The sequence below is a fragment of the Coregonus clupeaformis genome, chromosome 23 (assembly GCF_020615455.1).
Source record: "Coregonus clupeaformis isolate EN_2021a chromosome 23, ASM2061545v1, whole genome shotgun sequence".
NCBI classification, from domain to species: Eukaryota; Metazoa; Chordata; class Actinopteri; order Salmoniformes; family Salmonidae; genus Coregonus; species Coregonus clupeaformis.
This window is the reverse complement of record NC_059214.1, coordinates 7,956,218-7,969,487: the sequence shown is the minus strand read 5'-3', so window position 1 is coordinate 7,969,487 and position 13,270 is coordinate 7,956,218. Positions and strand designations below refer to the sequence as shown.

At 41.8% G+C, this 13,270-nt stretch overlaps 1 protein-coding gene and 1 non-coding gene across 2 annotated transcripts in view; one reads left to right on the top strand and one right to left on the bottom strand.

The window, feature by feature from the left end:
- klf12b (Kruppel-like factor 12b) overlaps positions 1-13,270 on the top strand; it is a 201,524-nt gene that overhangs the window by 94,812 nt on the left and 93,442 nt on the right. The gene's annotated exons all lie outside the window — the stretch shown is intronic.
- trnaa-ugc lies at positions 4,616-4,688 on the bottom strand. Its single transcript has one exon. It is a non-coding gene; the product is annotated as a tRNA-Ala (tRNA).

Below are 13,270 nucleotides of genomic sequence, written 5' to 3'. Positions count from 1 at the left end.
AGATGAGGTAGGATCTTTAGCACTTGTTCTAACAAATTTGGCTATAAAGTCCGAATGATATGCGCTACAAGCTATTATGACGCCATTTAGAAAAGATAAGACTCTCCCCAACACGCACATTTTTTTCGCTGAACCTCCCAATACCTTTCTGATGGATTTCACACTTCAAACCAAAAGTACTTCAAATTGAAATGTGGTCTACCGGATTTGCCATACAGTGGGGAGAACAAGTATTTGATACACTGCTGATTTTGCAGGTTTTCCTACTTACAAAGCATGTAGAGGTCTGTAATTTTTATCATAGGTACACTTCAACTGTGAGAGACGGAATATAAAACAAAAATCCAGAAAATCACATTGTATGATTTTTAAGTAATTAATGTGCATTTTATTGCATGACATAAGTATTTGATCACCTACCAACCAGTAAGAATTCCGGCTCTCACAGACCTGTTAGTTTTTCTTTAAGAAGCCCTCCTGTTCTCCACTCATTACCTGTATTAACTGCACCTGTTTGAACTCGTTACCTGTATAAAAGACACCTGTCCACACACTCAATCAAACAGACTCCAACCTCTCCACAATGGCCAAGAACAGAGAGCTGTGTAAGGACATGAGGGATAAAATTGTAGACCTGCACAAGGCTGGGATGGGCTACAGGACAATAGGCAAGCAACTTGGTGAGAAGGCAACAACTGTTGGCGCAATTATTAGAAAATGGAAGAAGTTCAAGATGACGGTCAATCACCCTCGGTCTGGGGCTCCATGCAAGATCTCACCTTGTGGGGCATCAATGATCATGAGGAAGGTGAGGGATCAGCCCAGAACTACACGGCAGGACCTGGTCAATGACCTGAAGAGAGCTGGGACCACAGTCTCAAAGAAAACCATTAGTAACACACTACGCCAGCATGGAATAAAATCCTGCAGCGCACGCAAGGTCCCCCTGCTCAAGCCAGCGCATGTCCAGGCCCGTCTGAAGTTTGCCAATGACCATCTGGATGATCCAGAGGAGGAATGGGAGAAGGTCATGTGGTCTGATGAGACAAAAATATAGCTTTTTGGTCTAAACTCCACTCGCCGTGTTTGGAGGAAGAAAAAGGATGAGTACAACCCCAAGAGCACCATCCCAACCGTGAAGCATGGAGGTGGAAACATCATTCTTTGGGGATGCTTTTCTGCAAAGGGGACAGGACGACTGCACCGTATTGAGGGGAGGATGGATGGGGCCATGTATTGCGAGATCTTGGCCAACAACCTCCTTCCCTCAGTAAGAGCATTGAAGATGGGTCGTGGCTGGGTCTTCCAGCATGACAACGACCCGAAACACACAGCCAGGGCAACTAAGGAGTGGCTCCGTAAGAAGCATCTCAAGGTCCTGGAGTGGCCTAGCCAGTCTCCAGACCTGAACCCAATAGAAAATCTTTGGAGGGAGCTGAAAGTCCGTATTGCCCAGCGACAGCCCCGAAACCTGAAGGTCTGTATGGAGGAGTGGGCCAAAATCCCTGCTGCAGTGTGTGCAAACCTGGTCAAGACCTACAGGAAACGTATGATCTCTGTAATTGCAAACAAAGGTTTCTGTACCAAATATTAAGTTCTGCTTTTCTGATGTATCAAATACTTATGTCATGCAATAAAATGCACATTAATTACTTAAAAATCATACAATGTGATTTTCTGGATTTTTGTTCTATATTCCGTCTCTCACAGTTGAAGTGTACCTATGATAAAAATTACAGACCTCTACATGCTTTGTAAGTAGGAAAACCTGCAAAATCGGCAGTGTATCAAATACTTGTTCTCCCCACTGTATGTGTGTTATTAAGTGTGTAGATAATGGCAATAAGGCCAAATTCAAAAGTTTCAGTTTCATTTCAAGGTCATTTCAAATCTTTCTCTCGTGCCACCAGTTCTTGTTATACCGCACGTACTCGGACCCATAGAGATGTATAGAGGTCAAGAACTTGTTACTAGATGGTGAAGCCCTGTATTGGCTTTGCTATCACAGATGCGATCAATGGCAAAGATCAGTGGTGTGCCTTCTATACATTTTTATGGACAGCAGCTGTCATGACATTTCTCCAAACAGCCTTTCTCTGCTCGCTCGAGAACTAAATGAAGAAACAAGTTGAGATTGGATCATGGAAACAGGCGCCCGTTAGAGATATGATTCTGAAAGTAATGCACGCGGTACTTGACAAAGTAACTATAATTATAATACCCAGTTTTAAAAAGTTATGTGTTACATTACCAGTTACTCATAAAAAGTAATCTGATTGTGTAACACGTTACTTTTGTAACGCATTCCCCACACACTGCATTGGAGGCAATGAGGAACATTGGAATTGAATTGGAATTTCTGTTTACTTTCTGAATTGACTGAATTATAAAGGAATTGACCCAACCCTGATGGCCGTATTAGATATAGCTGTGTTATTGCTTGTCTCAAGGAAGAGAAAGGTGGACATAATGTTCCACAGTCATCAGTTAACGCATGTTTGACCTGCAGATATCTTTCTGTTATCCTACTAATCATATTCATAAAGTAAGATAATTTGTCAACTATAATCACAGTCAACTCCCTCTGTTAATTGGAAATTGCAATCTATCGACTTTGTCTTGTGGTGTAGGCAATATTCATGTAATGATTCACACAAGGTCAAGAACTTCCTGATAAGAATCGATGTCACGCCCTGGCTCTGGGGACTCTTGTATGTTGAGCCAGGGTGTTAGTTTCTTTGGTTAGTTTCTATGTGTTAGTTTCTGGGTGTTAGGTTCTAGGTTTCGTTTTTTATGTTCACGATCTAGTTTAAGTGTTTCTATGTTGGCCGGGGTGGTTCCCAATTAGAGACAGCTGTGTCTTGTTGCCTCTGATTGGGAACCATACTTAGGCAGCCTGTTGTGCACTTGTCTTTTGTGGGATCTTGTTCCGTGTAGGTTTGTGTTTTGTTAACCGAGGACTTCACGTATCTTTTGTTGTTTTGTTATTGTATCGTGTTGGAAAAGTACACTATTAAAGAAGATGTACGCATATCACGCTGCGCCTTGGTCCACTCATTATGACGATCGTGACAATCGATGCATCGACGTCGGTAAGTGATGTAATGCATTGTTTACAACGACGTCAAACTTTCATGCTCCCTATACACATTCCTTTCTGAATTGCTTGGTAGGCATTATGGTAATACACTAAGAAGTGTAGTCATCTCGCCCTGAACAATTGAACACTGACCTTACACCCCTGACCCCCAGCTGACCCCTGCCAGAGTTGAGAGGTCAGAGGCCAGCGTATCTCATGGCTCGGGGGAGGGTTGTTGTCTGACCCCAAGCTGAGTTTCACGGGGAAAAGCTCCTCTTTGCTGATGATTTACTAGGTTGTAATATTTTCTGTAGGACTGAAAATGATTGCACTTATTCTGGATTAAAAACACCCCCCCCCCCAAACAGTAATTCACTATAGATCCACACCATTACAAGTAGTGAAAGAAATGCAGTGAGGAGGAGCAACTCTTCCCTCAGACTTAATGAACTGTTTCTCCCTCTGATGGATTCGCTGAGTCCCAGCCAGAGACTCCTGACTGGAACACAATACTATTTGCTACCAGAGAGACTGGCTCTGTTGTTGTGTAGACTATATAGGACTCTGGTTGGTGTGTATGTTGCATAGACAAGCTACAGTATATTTACACACTACAGTAACACTATACATAAGCAAGTGCTGTTTTTAAGTATAAAAAAACAGTTTAATCATAACTGTCATGAATATGCATTTATACACAACTAATTTTATGAATTATAACATGGATCATTAACCCATTTAATCCCACCGGTCACAATAGTGAGAGAAAAAATAGTTGTACTTTACAGACTCTAGAGAAGTTAAAGTTGCACTTAACAAAAAATAAGTAATATACAGTATTCGGAGAAGTTTCATATGATTTCTGAAAATGGTCACAAGACCACAAGCATAAATCTCCAAGGTGTACTTTTACAGACGCATTTGGCAATGGAAGTCTGTATTCAACTGCTTAAAAAACAAATACGTTGTTGACATTTTTTAAATATTTTCTTTGTAAATGTAATGTTTAAAGGTTGTAGTTTAAACATGTGCCTTCATATGTCCCTTGAATCCATGATCCTCGTTGTTCATGAAAAAATCTTAGCGGTCACATTTGTGACCAATGGGAAAATACTGTGGCTCTAACTTATTATACAACTAACAACATCCAATAACAACAAGATAACTAATAATGTAAAGCATACTGTGTCCATAATAAGTATATAGGTTATAGGTTGAGAGCTTTTGTGAAAGAGCACAGTTAGGAAGATATGGCGTATAGAAGCAAACTGGATGGACATCATGAAAATGACCGGAGAGGTTGAGGGTAGAGGAAGTTCAGGAGTAAAAACAAACAAAATAGAATTATTGTGAAATTGACTGTGTCCATAAAATGTATAAGCTGGAAGTAGAGGCCTAAGCGTTGTTGTTCACTAGTTTACTCCAATTAGGGAAGGGGTGGTGGGGTTGGAAAGTAATTACATTTACATTTTAGTCATTTAGCAGACGCTCTTATCCAGAGCGACTTACAGTTAGTGAGTGCATACATTTTCATACTGCCCCCCGTGGGAATCGAACCCACAACCCTGGCGTTGCAAGCGCCATGCTCTACCAACTGAGCTACAGGGGTAATAAAAGGAAATATATATTTTTCAAGGATATGTGTATGTACAGTGGGGAGAACAAGTATTTGATACACTGCCGATTTTGCAGGTTTTCCTACTTACAAAGCATGTAGAGGTCTGTAATTTTTGTCATAGGTACACTTCAACTGTGAGAGATGGAATCTACAGAAAATCACATTGTATGATTTTTAAGTAATTAATTTGCATTTTATTGCATGACATAAGTATTTGATCACCTACCAACCAGTAAGAATTCCGGCTCTCACAGACCTGTTCGTTTTTCTTTAAGAAGCCCTCATGTTCTCCACTCATTACCTGTATTAACTGCACCTGTTTGAACTCGTTACCTGTATAAAAGACACCTGTCACACACACTCAATCAAACAGACTCCAACCTCTCCACAATGGCCAAGACCAGAGAGCTGTGTAAGGACATCAGGGATAAAATTGTAGACCTGCACAAGGCTGGGATGGGCTACAGGACAATAGGCAAGCAGCTTGGTGAGAAGGCAACAACTGTTGGCGCAATTATTAGAAAATGGAAGAAGTTCAAGATGATGGTCAATCACCCTCGGTCTGGGGCTCCATGCAAGATCTCACCTCGTGGGGCATCAATGATCATGAGGAAGGTGAGGGATCAGCCCAGAACTACATGGCAGGACCTGGTCAATGACCTGAAGAGAGCTGGGACCACAGTCTCAAAGAAAACCATTAGTAACACACTACGCCGTCATGGATTAAAATCCTGCAGTGCACGCAAGGTCCCCCTGCTCAAGCCAGCGCATGTCCAGGCCCGTCTGAAGTTTGCCAATGACCATCTGGATGATCCAGAGGAGGAATGGGAGAAGGTCATGTGGTCTGATGAGACAAAAATAGAGCTTTTTGGTCTAAACTCCACTCGCCGTGTTTGGAGGAAGAAGAAGGATGAGTACAACCCCAAGAACACCATCCCAACCGTGAAGCATGGAGGTGGAAACATCATTCTTTGGGGATGATTGTCTGCAAAGGGGACAGGACGACTGCACCGTATTGAGGGGAGGATGGATGGGGCCATGTATCGCGAGATCTTGGCCAACAACCCATTCCCTCAGTAAGAGCATTGAAGATGGGTCGTGGCTGGGTCATCCAGCATGACAACGACCCGAAACATACAGCCAGGGCAACTAATGAGTGGCTCCGTAAAAAGCATCTCAAGGTCCTGGAGTGGCCTAGCCAGTCTCCAGACCTGAACCCAATAGAACATCTTTGGAGGGAGCTGAAAGTCCGTATTGCCCAGCGACAGCCCCAAAACCTGAAGGATCTGGAGAAGGTCTGTATGGAGGAGTGGGCCAAAATCCCTGCTGCAGTGTGTGCAAACCTGGTCAAGACCTACAGGAAACATATGATCTCTGTAATTGCAAACAAAGGTTTCTGTACCAAATATTAAGTTCTGCTTTTCCGATGTATCAAATACTTATGTCATGCAATAAAATGCAAATTAATTACTTAAAAATCACACAATGTGATTTTCTGGATTTTTGTTTTATATTCCGTCTCTCACAGTTGAAGTGTACCTATGATAAAAAGTACAGACCTCTACATGCTTTGTAAGTAGGAAAACCTGCAAAATTGGCAGTGTATCAAATACTTGTTCTCCCCACTGTATGTATGTATGTATTATTTATTTATATATATATATATATATATATATATATATATTTTGAGAAAAAAAACATATGGGGGATTGGAAGTGATGCAGACAATTACAGTGATGGAAGTTACAATCTATCAGCAATATTAAAGCTGATCTACCCCCTAAAAAGAAAAAGTATTATACTGTATATTTAATCATAGCAGATTCTTAATTTTTTCAGTAGAAGTTGATTTGGGTTATGGATACACTTGATCAAGATGATCTTTACAGATGATTTGACCATTATCCATTAGCCTTTACCAGTGGTGATTTTAGCATGTAAATCTTGGTGGGGAAAATTATTTTCTTTTTTAGATGCATGGCAGCAAAGCCACTACACAACATGACACTAAACAATACATTAATTGTACTATAACGGTGACAAACGGTGCCCACAAACTGTTAGGGCCTACATAAAGCTCCCAACAGCAGTCCCAACACCTTACTACTGCTACACCTGGCTATCAGCGGAGCCTTGTCTGGCAGCGAAACAGTTCATTCAGCCTCATTACTGATTACATGAAGGTGGCGCGGTGGTCCTTCATGGGCAAATTTTGTCTACAAAATCTGGAATTCTCTGGATTTATGGTGCTTTCAAGACAACTAGGAACTCGGTCGAATCACGAGGCTCGAGTTCCTGACTTGCAATTCCGAGTTGGATGACTCGTTTGTTTCCTGAGTTCCCAGTTGTCTTGAACTCACTGAAGTCATTTCCCAGTTCTGAGTTTACAGTTGTTTTGGGCACGGCAGAAGTCATGCTGGATTGACAGCATGGCCAATGTTGAATGATTATCCTTTTAAACTTGGAAAAGAGAGCCTTAAACCCAGAAATGGAACCACAAACCCACTCCACTGAATAGCAGGCTAGTGATTACTTTGCAATGCTTGCAGGTAGCCACTAATTCTTTCCAAACCACTCATTGTTGAATTTGCGATTTCCAACTTGTTGTGTAATGTTTATGTCACCGATATATAATGTTTATGTCACCGTTTATGTCACTATAATTTCTCTTCATTATCTCTCTTCATATGACAAGGATTAAAAAGCATTTGCCAGTAGATTGTCGACTTGTTTCATGATGATGACTGCTAGCTTGCTAGCTAAGGTTATGAAAGTATGATGTTGACATGATCAGTCCAATCAAAGCTACTGTAGATATAACGTGATTTGACATCATTTTATCTGTGGCCAATGACCTTGAGCCTTCTTGGATTGGCACTTCTAATGTAACTCTATGGCAGCACCCAAGGGGCTTGAATTTTCGAGCTCTACCCTTAGATTTGGCGGTGACGTAGTGTCCCCATGAATGACAGAACACTGAGCCAATCACGGCGCAACTAGAGAACTTTACCCAATCACGGCGCAACTAGAGAACATTACCAACCCCTACTCTCCATATTTTCCGCTGAATAACGGGTCACCACTGGCCTTTACATATGTTTAAATCAATGATTTGGACTATAAAACATAGTATTTTATTATTTCAAGGGGAATTGGTCATAAACTGAATTAGTGTAATAACTTAACAAATGTTTAATGTCCATTGGTTTGTTTAGTGTCTCTTGCACAATGGTAGACCTGGTTTATGTGAGTTTTTCTGAATAGTCACAAGGGTAGACCTGGTTTATGTGAGTTTTTCTGAATAGTCACAAGGGTTTATCAGCGTATTGGAACATAGCCACAGGTGTAAACCTGGTTCGTATGGGTATCTGGTTTACAGTGAGGGAAAACAAGTATTTGATCCCCTGCTGATTTTGTACGTTTGCCCACTGACAAAGAAATGATCAGTCTATAATTTTAATGGTAGGTTTATTTGAACAGTGAGAGACAGAATAACAACAACAAAATCCAGAAAAACGCATGTCAAAAATTTTATAAATTGATTTATTTGCATTTTAGTATTTGACCTCCTCTTAATCAGAAAGATTTCTGGCTCCCAGGTGTCTTTGATACAGGTAACGAGCTGAGATTAGGAGCACACTCTTAAAGGGAGTGCTCCTAATCTCAGTATTTTACCTGTATAAAAGACACCTGTCCACAGAAGTAATCAATCAATCAGATTCCAAACTCTTCACCATGGCCAAGACCAAAGAGCTCTCCAAGGATGTCAGGGACAAGATTGTAGACCTACACAAGGCTGGAATGGGCTACAAGACCATCGCCAAGCAGCTTGGTGAGAAGGTGACAACAGTTGGTGCGATTATTCGCAAATGGAAGAAACAGAAAATAACTGTCAATCTCCCTCGGCCTGGGGCTCCATGCAAGATCTCACCTCATGGAGTTGCAATGATCATGAGAACGGTGAGGAATCAGCCCAGAACTACACGGGAGGATCTTGTCAATGATCTCAAGGCAGCTGGGACCATAGTCACCAAGAAAACAATTGGTAACACATTACACCGTGAAGGACTGAAATCCTGCAGCGCCCGCAAGGTCCCCCTGCTCAAGAAAGCACATATACAGGCCCGTCTGTTGTTTGCCAATGAACATCTGAATGATTCAGAGGAGAACTGGGTGAAAGTGTTGTGGTCAGATGAGACCAAAATTGAGCTATTTGGTATCAACTCAACTCGCCGTGTTTGGAGGAGGAGGAATGCTGCCTATGACCCCAAGAACACCATCCCCACCGTCAAACATGGAGGTGGAAACATTATACTTTGGGGGTGTTTTTCTGCTAAGGGGACAGGACAACTTCACCGCATCAAAGGGATGATGGACGGGGCCATGCACCGTCAAATCTTGGATGAGAACCTCCTTCCCTCAGCTAGGGCATTGACAATGGGTCATGGATGGGTATTCCAGCATGACAATGACCCAAAACACACGGCCAAGTCAACAAAGGAGTGGCTCAAGAAGAAGCACATTAAGGTCCTGGAGTGGCCTAACCAGTCTCCAGACCTTAATCCCATAGAAAATCTGTGGAGGGAGCTGAAGGTTCGAGTTGCCAAACGTCAGCCTCGAAACCTTAATGACTTGGAGAAGATCTGCAAAGAGGAGTGGGACAACATCCCTCCTGAGATGTGTGCAAACCTGGTTGCCAACTACAAGAAACGTCTGACCTCTGTGATTGCCAACAAGGGTTTTGCCACCAAGTACTAAGTAATGTTTTGCAGAGGGTTCAAATACTTATTTCCCTCATTAAAATGCAAATCAATTGATAACATTTTTGACATGTATTTTTCTGGCTTTATTTGTTGTTATTCTGTCTCTCACTGTTCAAATAAACCTACCATAAAAATTATAGACTGATCATGTCTTTGTCAGTGGGCAAACGTACAAAATCAAATACTTTTTTCCCTCACTGTATATTAGTATTGGGACTCAGTCAAAAGTGTAGACCTGGTTTGTAGGGTACTGGAGCTGAGGTGCCGGGGTAGACCTGGTTTACAATTTATGAGAATCCAGGCTTCGGCACATTTAGACCTGGCTTAGTTTACTAATTGGGATCAAGCACGGGTGCATACTTTGTAGCTATGTAATTTGGAGCTGAGGTACAGGTGTAGACCTGGTTTGTATGAATATTGGGGTTGAAATGCAGAAGTACATCTACTTTTATGACAATTGGGGCAGACATGTAGCAGTAAAACATTATTTCTGTATTTTTATTATCAATATTGGGTTAGACTTGCAGGTCTGGTCTGTAAGAATATTTGAGCTGAAGTACAAGTGTAGACCTGGTTTGTATGAATTTTGATGCTTGGCCACTGGGGTACACCTGTTTTATATGAGTATGCCCATGGATTTACCTGGTTTATTTGAGTAATGGGGAGTAGGGGTGCACAAGACTCATACAGGTAATTGGTCCTAGATGGACGTCTATTTCCCATTCAAATCCTTTCTGGCAACAAGTTTGTGGTAGGAAAAAAACACATGGGGCTGGGGCACATGTGTTATACTGCTGTACTATGAGTGTATCTATTAAATTATTTGTGTATACAGGTCAGAGGTCACAGGACTAAGATATGCAATTAACAGGGTTGGGGTGTGCAACAAATAGCTGGTTATAGGTTACTGTTGGTGACTTGAGGGATACAGGCCTAAGGATATCAGGGCTGAGATAGGCAAGGAACATGGATGAGGTGTATTGGCAAAGGAATAGGGCATTTAGGGCTAGGATATGGGTGTACTGGTACTTCATTTTGATCAATATTAGGGTATTGTCATGTGGGTGTTATGGTTAGGGGCTGGGGTATGTGGGTAATTGGGTTTAGGTGTGTTTGTAAGTGGGCTGATGTATATAGACATTTGGGCTGAGGAATAGGAATGTCTGTTAATTTTATTATAGGCACACCGGTCACAATTGTGACGGTAAATAAAAACATACTTTTATTTACATACTTTCCAATATATATTTTTAAAGCAATATGGATTACATGCATGAGATTTACATAGTGGCATGTCTCGGGAAAATTTGGGAACAAATGGGTAAATTATAAAAATAATATAAATAGCATTTATAACAGCTTGTTTGTTAAAGTTATTATACAGTGTAACCAAGTATACTTCTATACCAATGTACGTTATCCACACAAAGCTCTCATGTGGTCCTCTGTAGCTCAGCTGGTAGAGCACGGCGCTTGGAACGCCAAGGTAGTGGGTTCGATCCCTGGGACCACCCATACACAAAATAAATATGTATGCACGCATGACTGTAAATCACTTTGGATAAAAGTGTCTGCTAAATGGCTTATTATAATTATTATTATAAAGCCTAATTTATGTGGTAACTCTTTGCTGTAGGTGTCCTATGTTTGCACTCATAAAGCCTTTATCACACCTGCATAACTTGCCGTTGTTCATAACTATTTATAACTTACAATAACTGTTAATGACGGCTTATGGCGAAAGTTATAATGTTATGTAGCTGTTATAAAGCTTCTATGAATGTGTAAGGACACCTACAGTAAAGTGTAACCTTGTTGGTAACAGGTGACAGATAAATACAATGGATAGTCATTTATAAAATCCATAGATGAAAACCATCAACACGTGTTACGGGATTATTCATGAACATATTTTTTGGGTGGATTTATGGCTCCAAAGAGGGCCTTTCATGCAGTCAAATTCAGAGAGTATTGTCTATTGACAGTAGCAGGCTAACATTGGACAGCGGTATGTCCTGGATAGTTACGTTGAGATAGACAGTGTTATGAAATGCTTCTAGACCAACAGAACAGAGTGTCTTAGAGACCTGGGATGTGTTAAGTATGGGGTGCGTGGAGGGACACACTGAACCACCAGCATTGGCCTTAAGAGGCCTGTGACAGAGGGAAAGAGGGAGAGAGAGCGAGCAGGAAATTGGGCCCATATTATATTTTCCAACCATCCCAAAAGGAGCTTTAGGAGAGATATGAGAGGAGCCAAGAGAGCTGTGTTGCTGTGGGAGGGATAGATACCAGAAGGTAGAGCGAGAAGAGGGGGAGTGAGAGGGTCCAGAAGAGAGAATGAGAGATAATAAGCACAATAAGAGACGACAAGAGTCAGGGCAGAGAGAGAAAGTAACAAATGCCAGCAGAGAAAGAGAAGAGACCAAAAGTTCTCCATAATTTCCTCTATGTCTATGACATCGTTGTTACGGCAGATGAAACATTTTGGGAGTTGACGGCTTCCATGAGCCAGAGGATATTACTATGTTCACACACTTCACCCTTTCTAGTCTAGTAAATGTCAGTGCATACACGTCACTTACTTCATCATATCTCTATCATACATTGTCATCTTTACAGTAAAAACTGTGAATCTATGTATTCATGTTACCTATGTCTCACGGTCTGACAAACACCGCTCTAGCTCTGTCACCTTTCACCGCAGATGCGGAAGTGCGACATAGGCGGATGCGGTGGATTGAGACTCATCCAATGCAAAAAAAATAACATATCTCGGGCCTCCCAAGTGGCGCGGCAGTCTAAGGCACTGCATCGCAGTGCTAGAGGCGTCACTACATACCTGGGTTCGATCCCGGTCTGTATCACAACCGGCCGTGATCGGGAGTCCCATAGGGAGGCGCACAATTGGCCCAGCATCGTCTGGGTTAGGGGAGGGTTTGGCCGGGGGGGCTTTACTTTGTTCATCACGCTCTAGCGACTCCTTGTGGCGGGCTGGGGGAGCCTGCAAGCTGACTTCAGTCATCAGGTGAATGGTGTTTCCTCCGACACATTGGTGCGGGCGGGTGTTAAGAAGTGCGGTTGGCGGGTTATGTTTCGGAGGACGCATGACTCGAGCTTCGCCTCCCGAGCCTGATGGGGAGTTGCAGCAATGAGACAAGATCGAAAAAGGGGTAAAATAACACAACAACTAAAATATCTCTAGCTTAAACTGACAGATTTTTATGGGAATTTTTTCATTAAACTCAAGGGGCTTAACAAGTCACATACAGTTGAAGTCAGAAGTTTACATACACTTAGGTTGGAGTCATTAAAACTTGTTTTCAGTCGGTTAGGACATCTACTTTGTGCATGACACAAGTCATTTTTCCAACAATTGTTTACAGACAGATTATTTCACTTATAATTCACTGTATCACAATTCCAGTGGGTCAGAAGTTTACATACACTAAGTTGACTGTGCCTTTAAACAGCTTTGAAAATTCCAGAAAATGATGTCATGGTTTTAGAAGCTTCTGATAGGCAATTTTTTTTGAGTCAATTGGAGGTGTACCTGTGGATGTATTTCAAGGCCTACCTTCAAACTCAGTGCCTCTTTGCTTGACATCATGGGAAAATCAAAGGAAATCAGCCAAGACCTCAGAACAAATATTGTAGACCTCCACAAGTCTGGTTCATCCTTGGGAGCAATTTCCAAACGCCTGAAGGTACCACGTTCATCTGTGCAAACAATATTATGCAAGTATAAACACCATGGGACCACACAGCCTTCATACCGCTCAGGAAGGAGATGCGTTCTGTCTCCTAGAG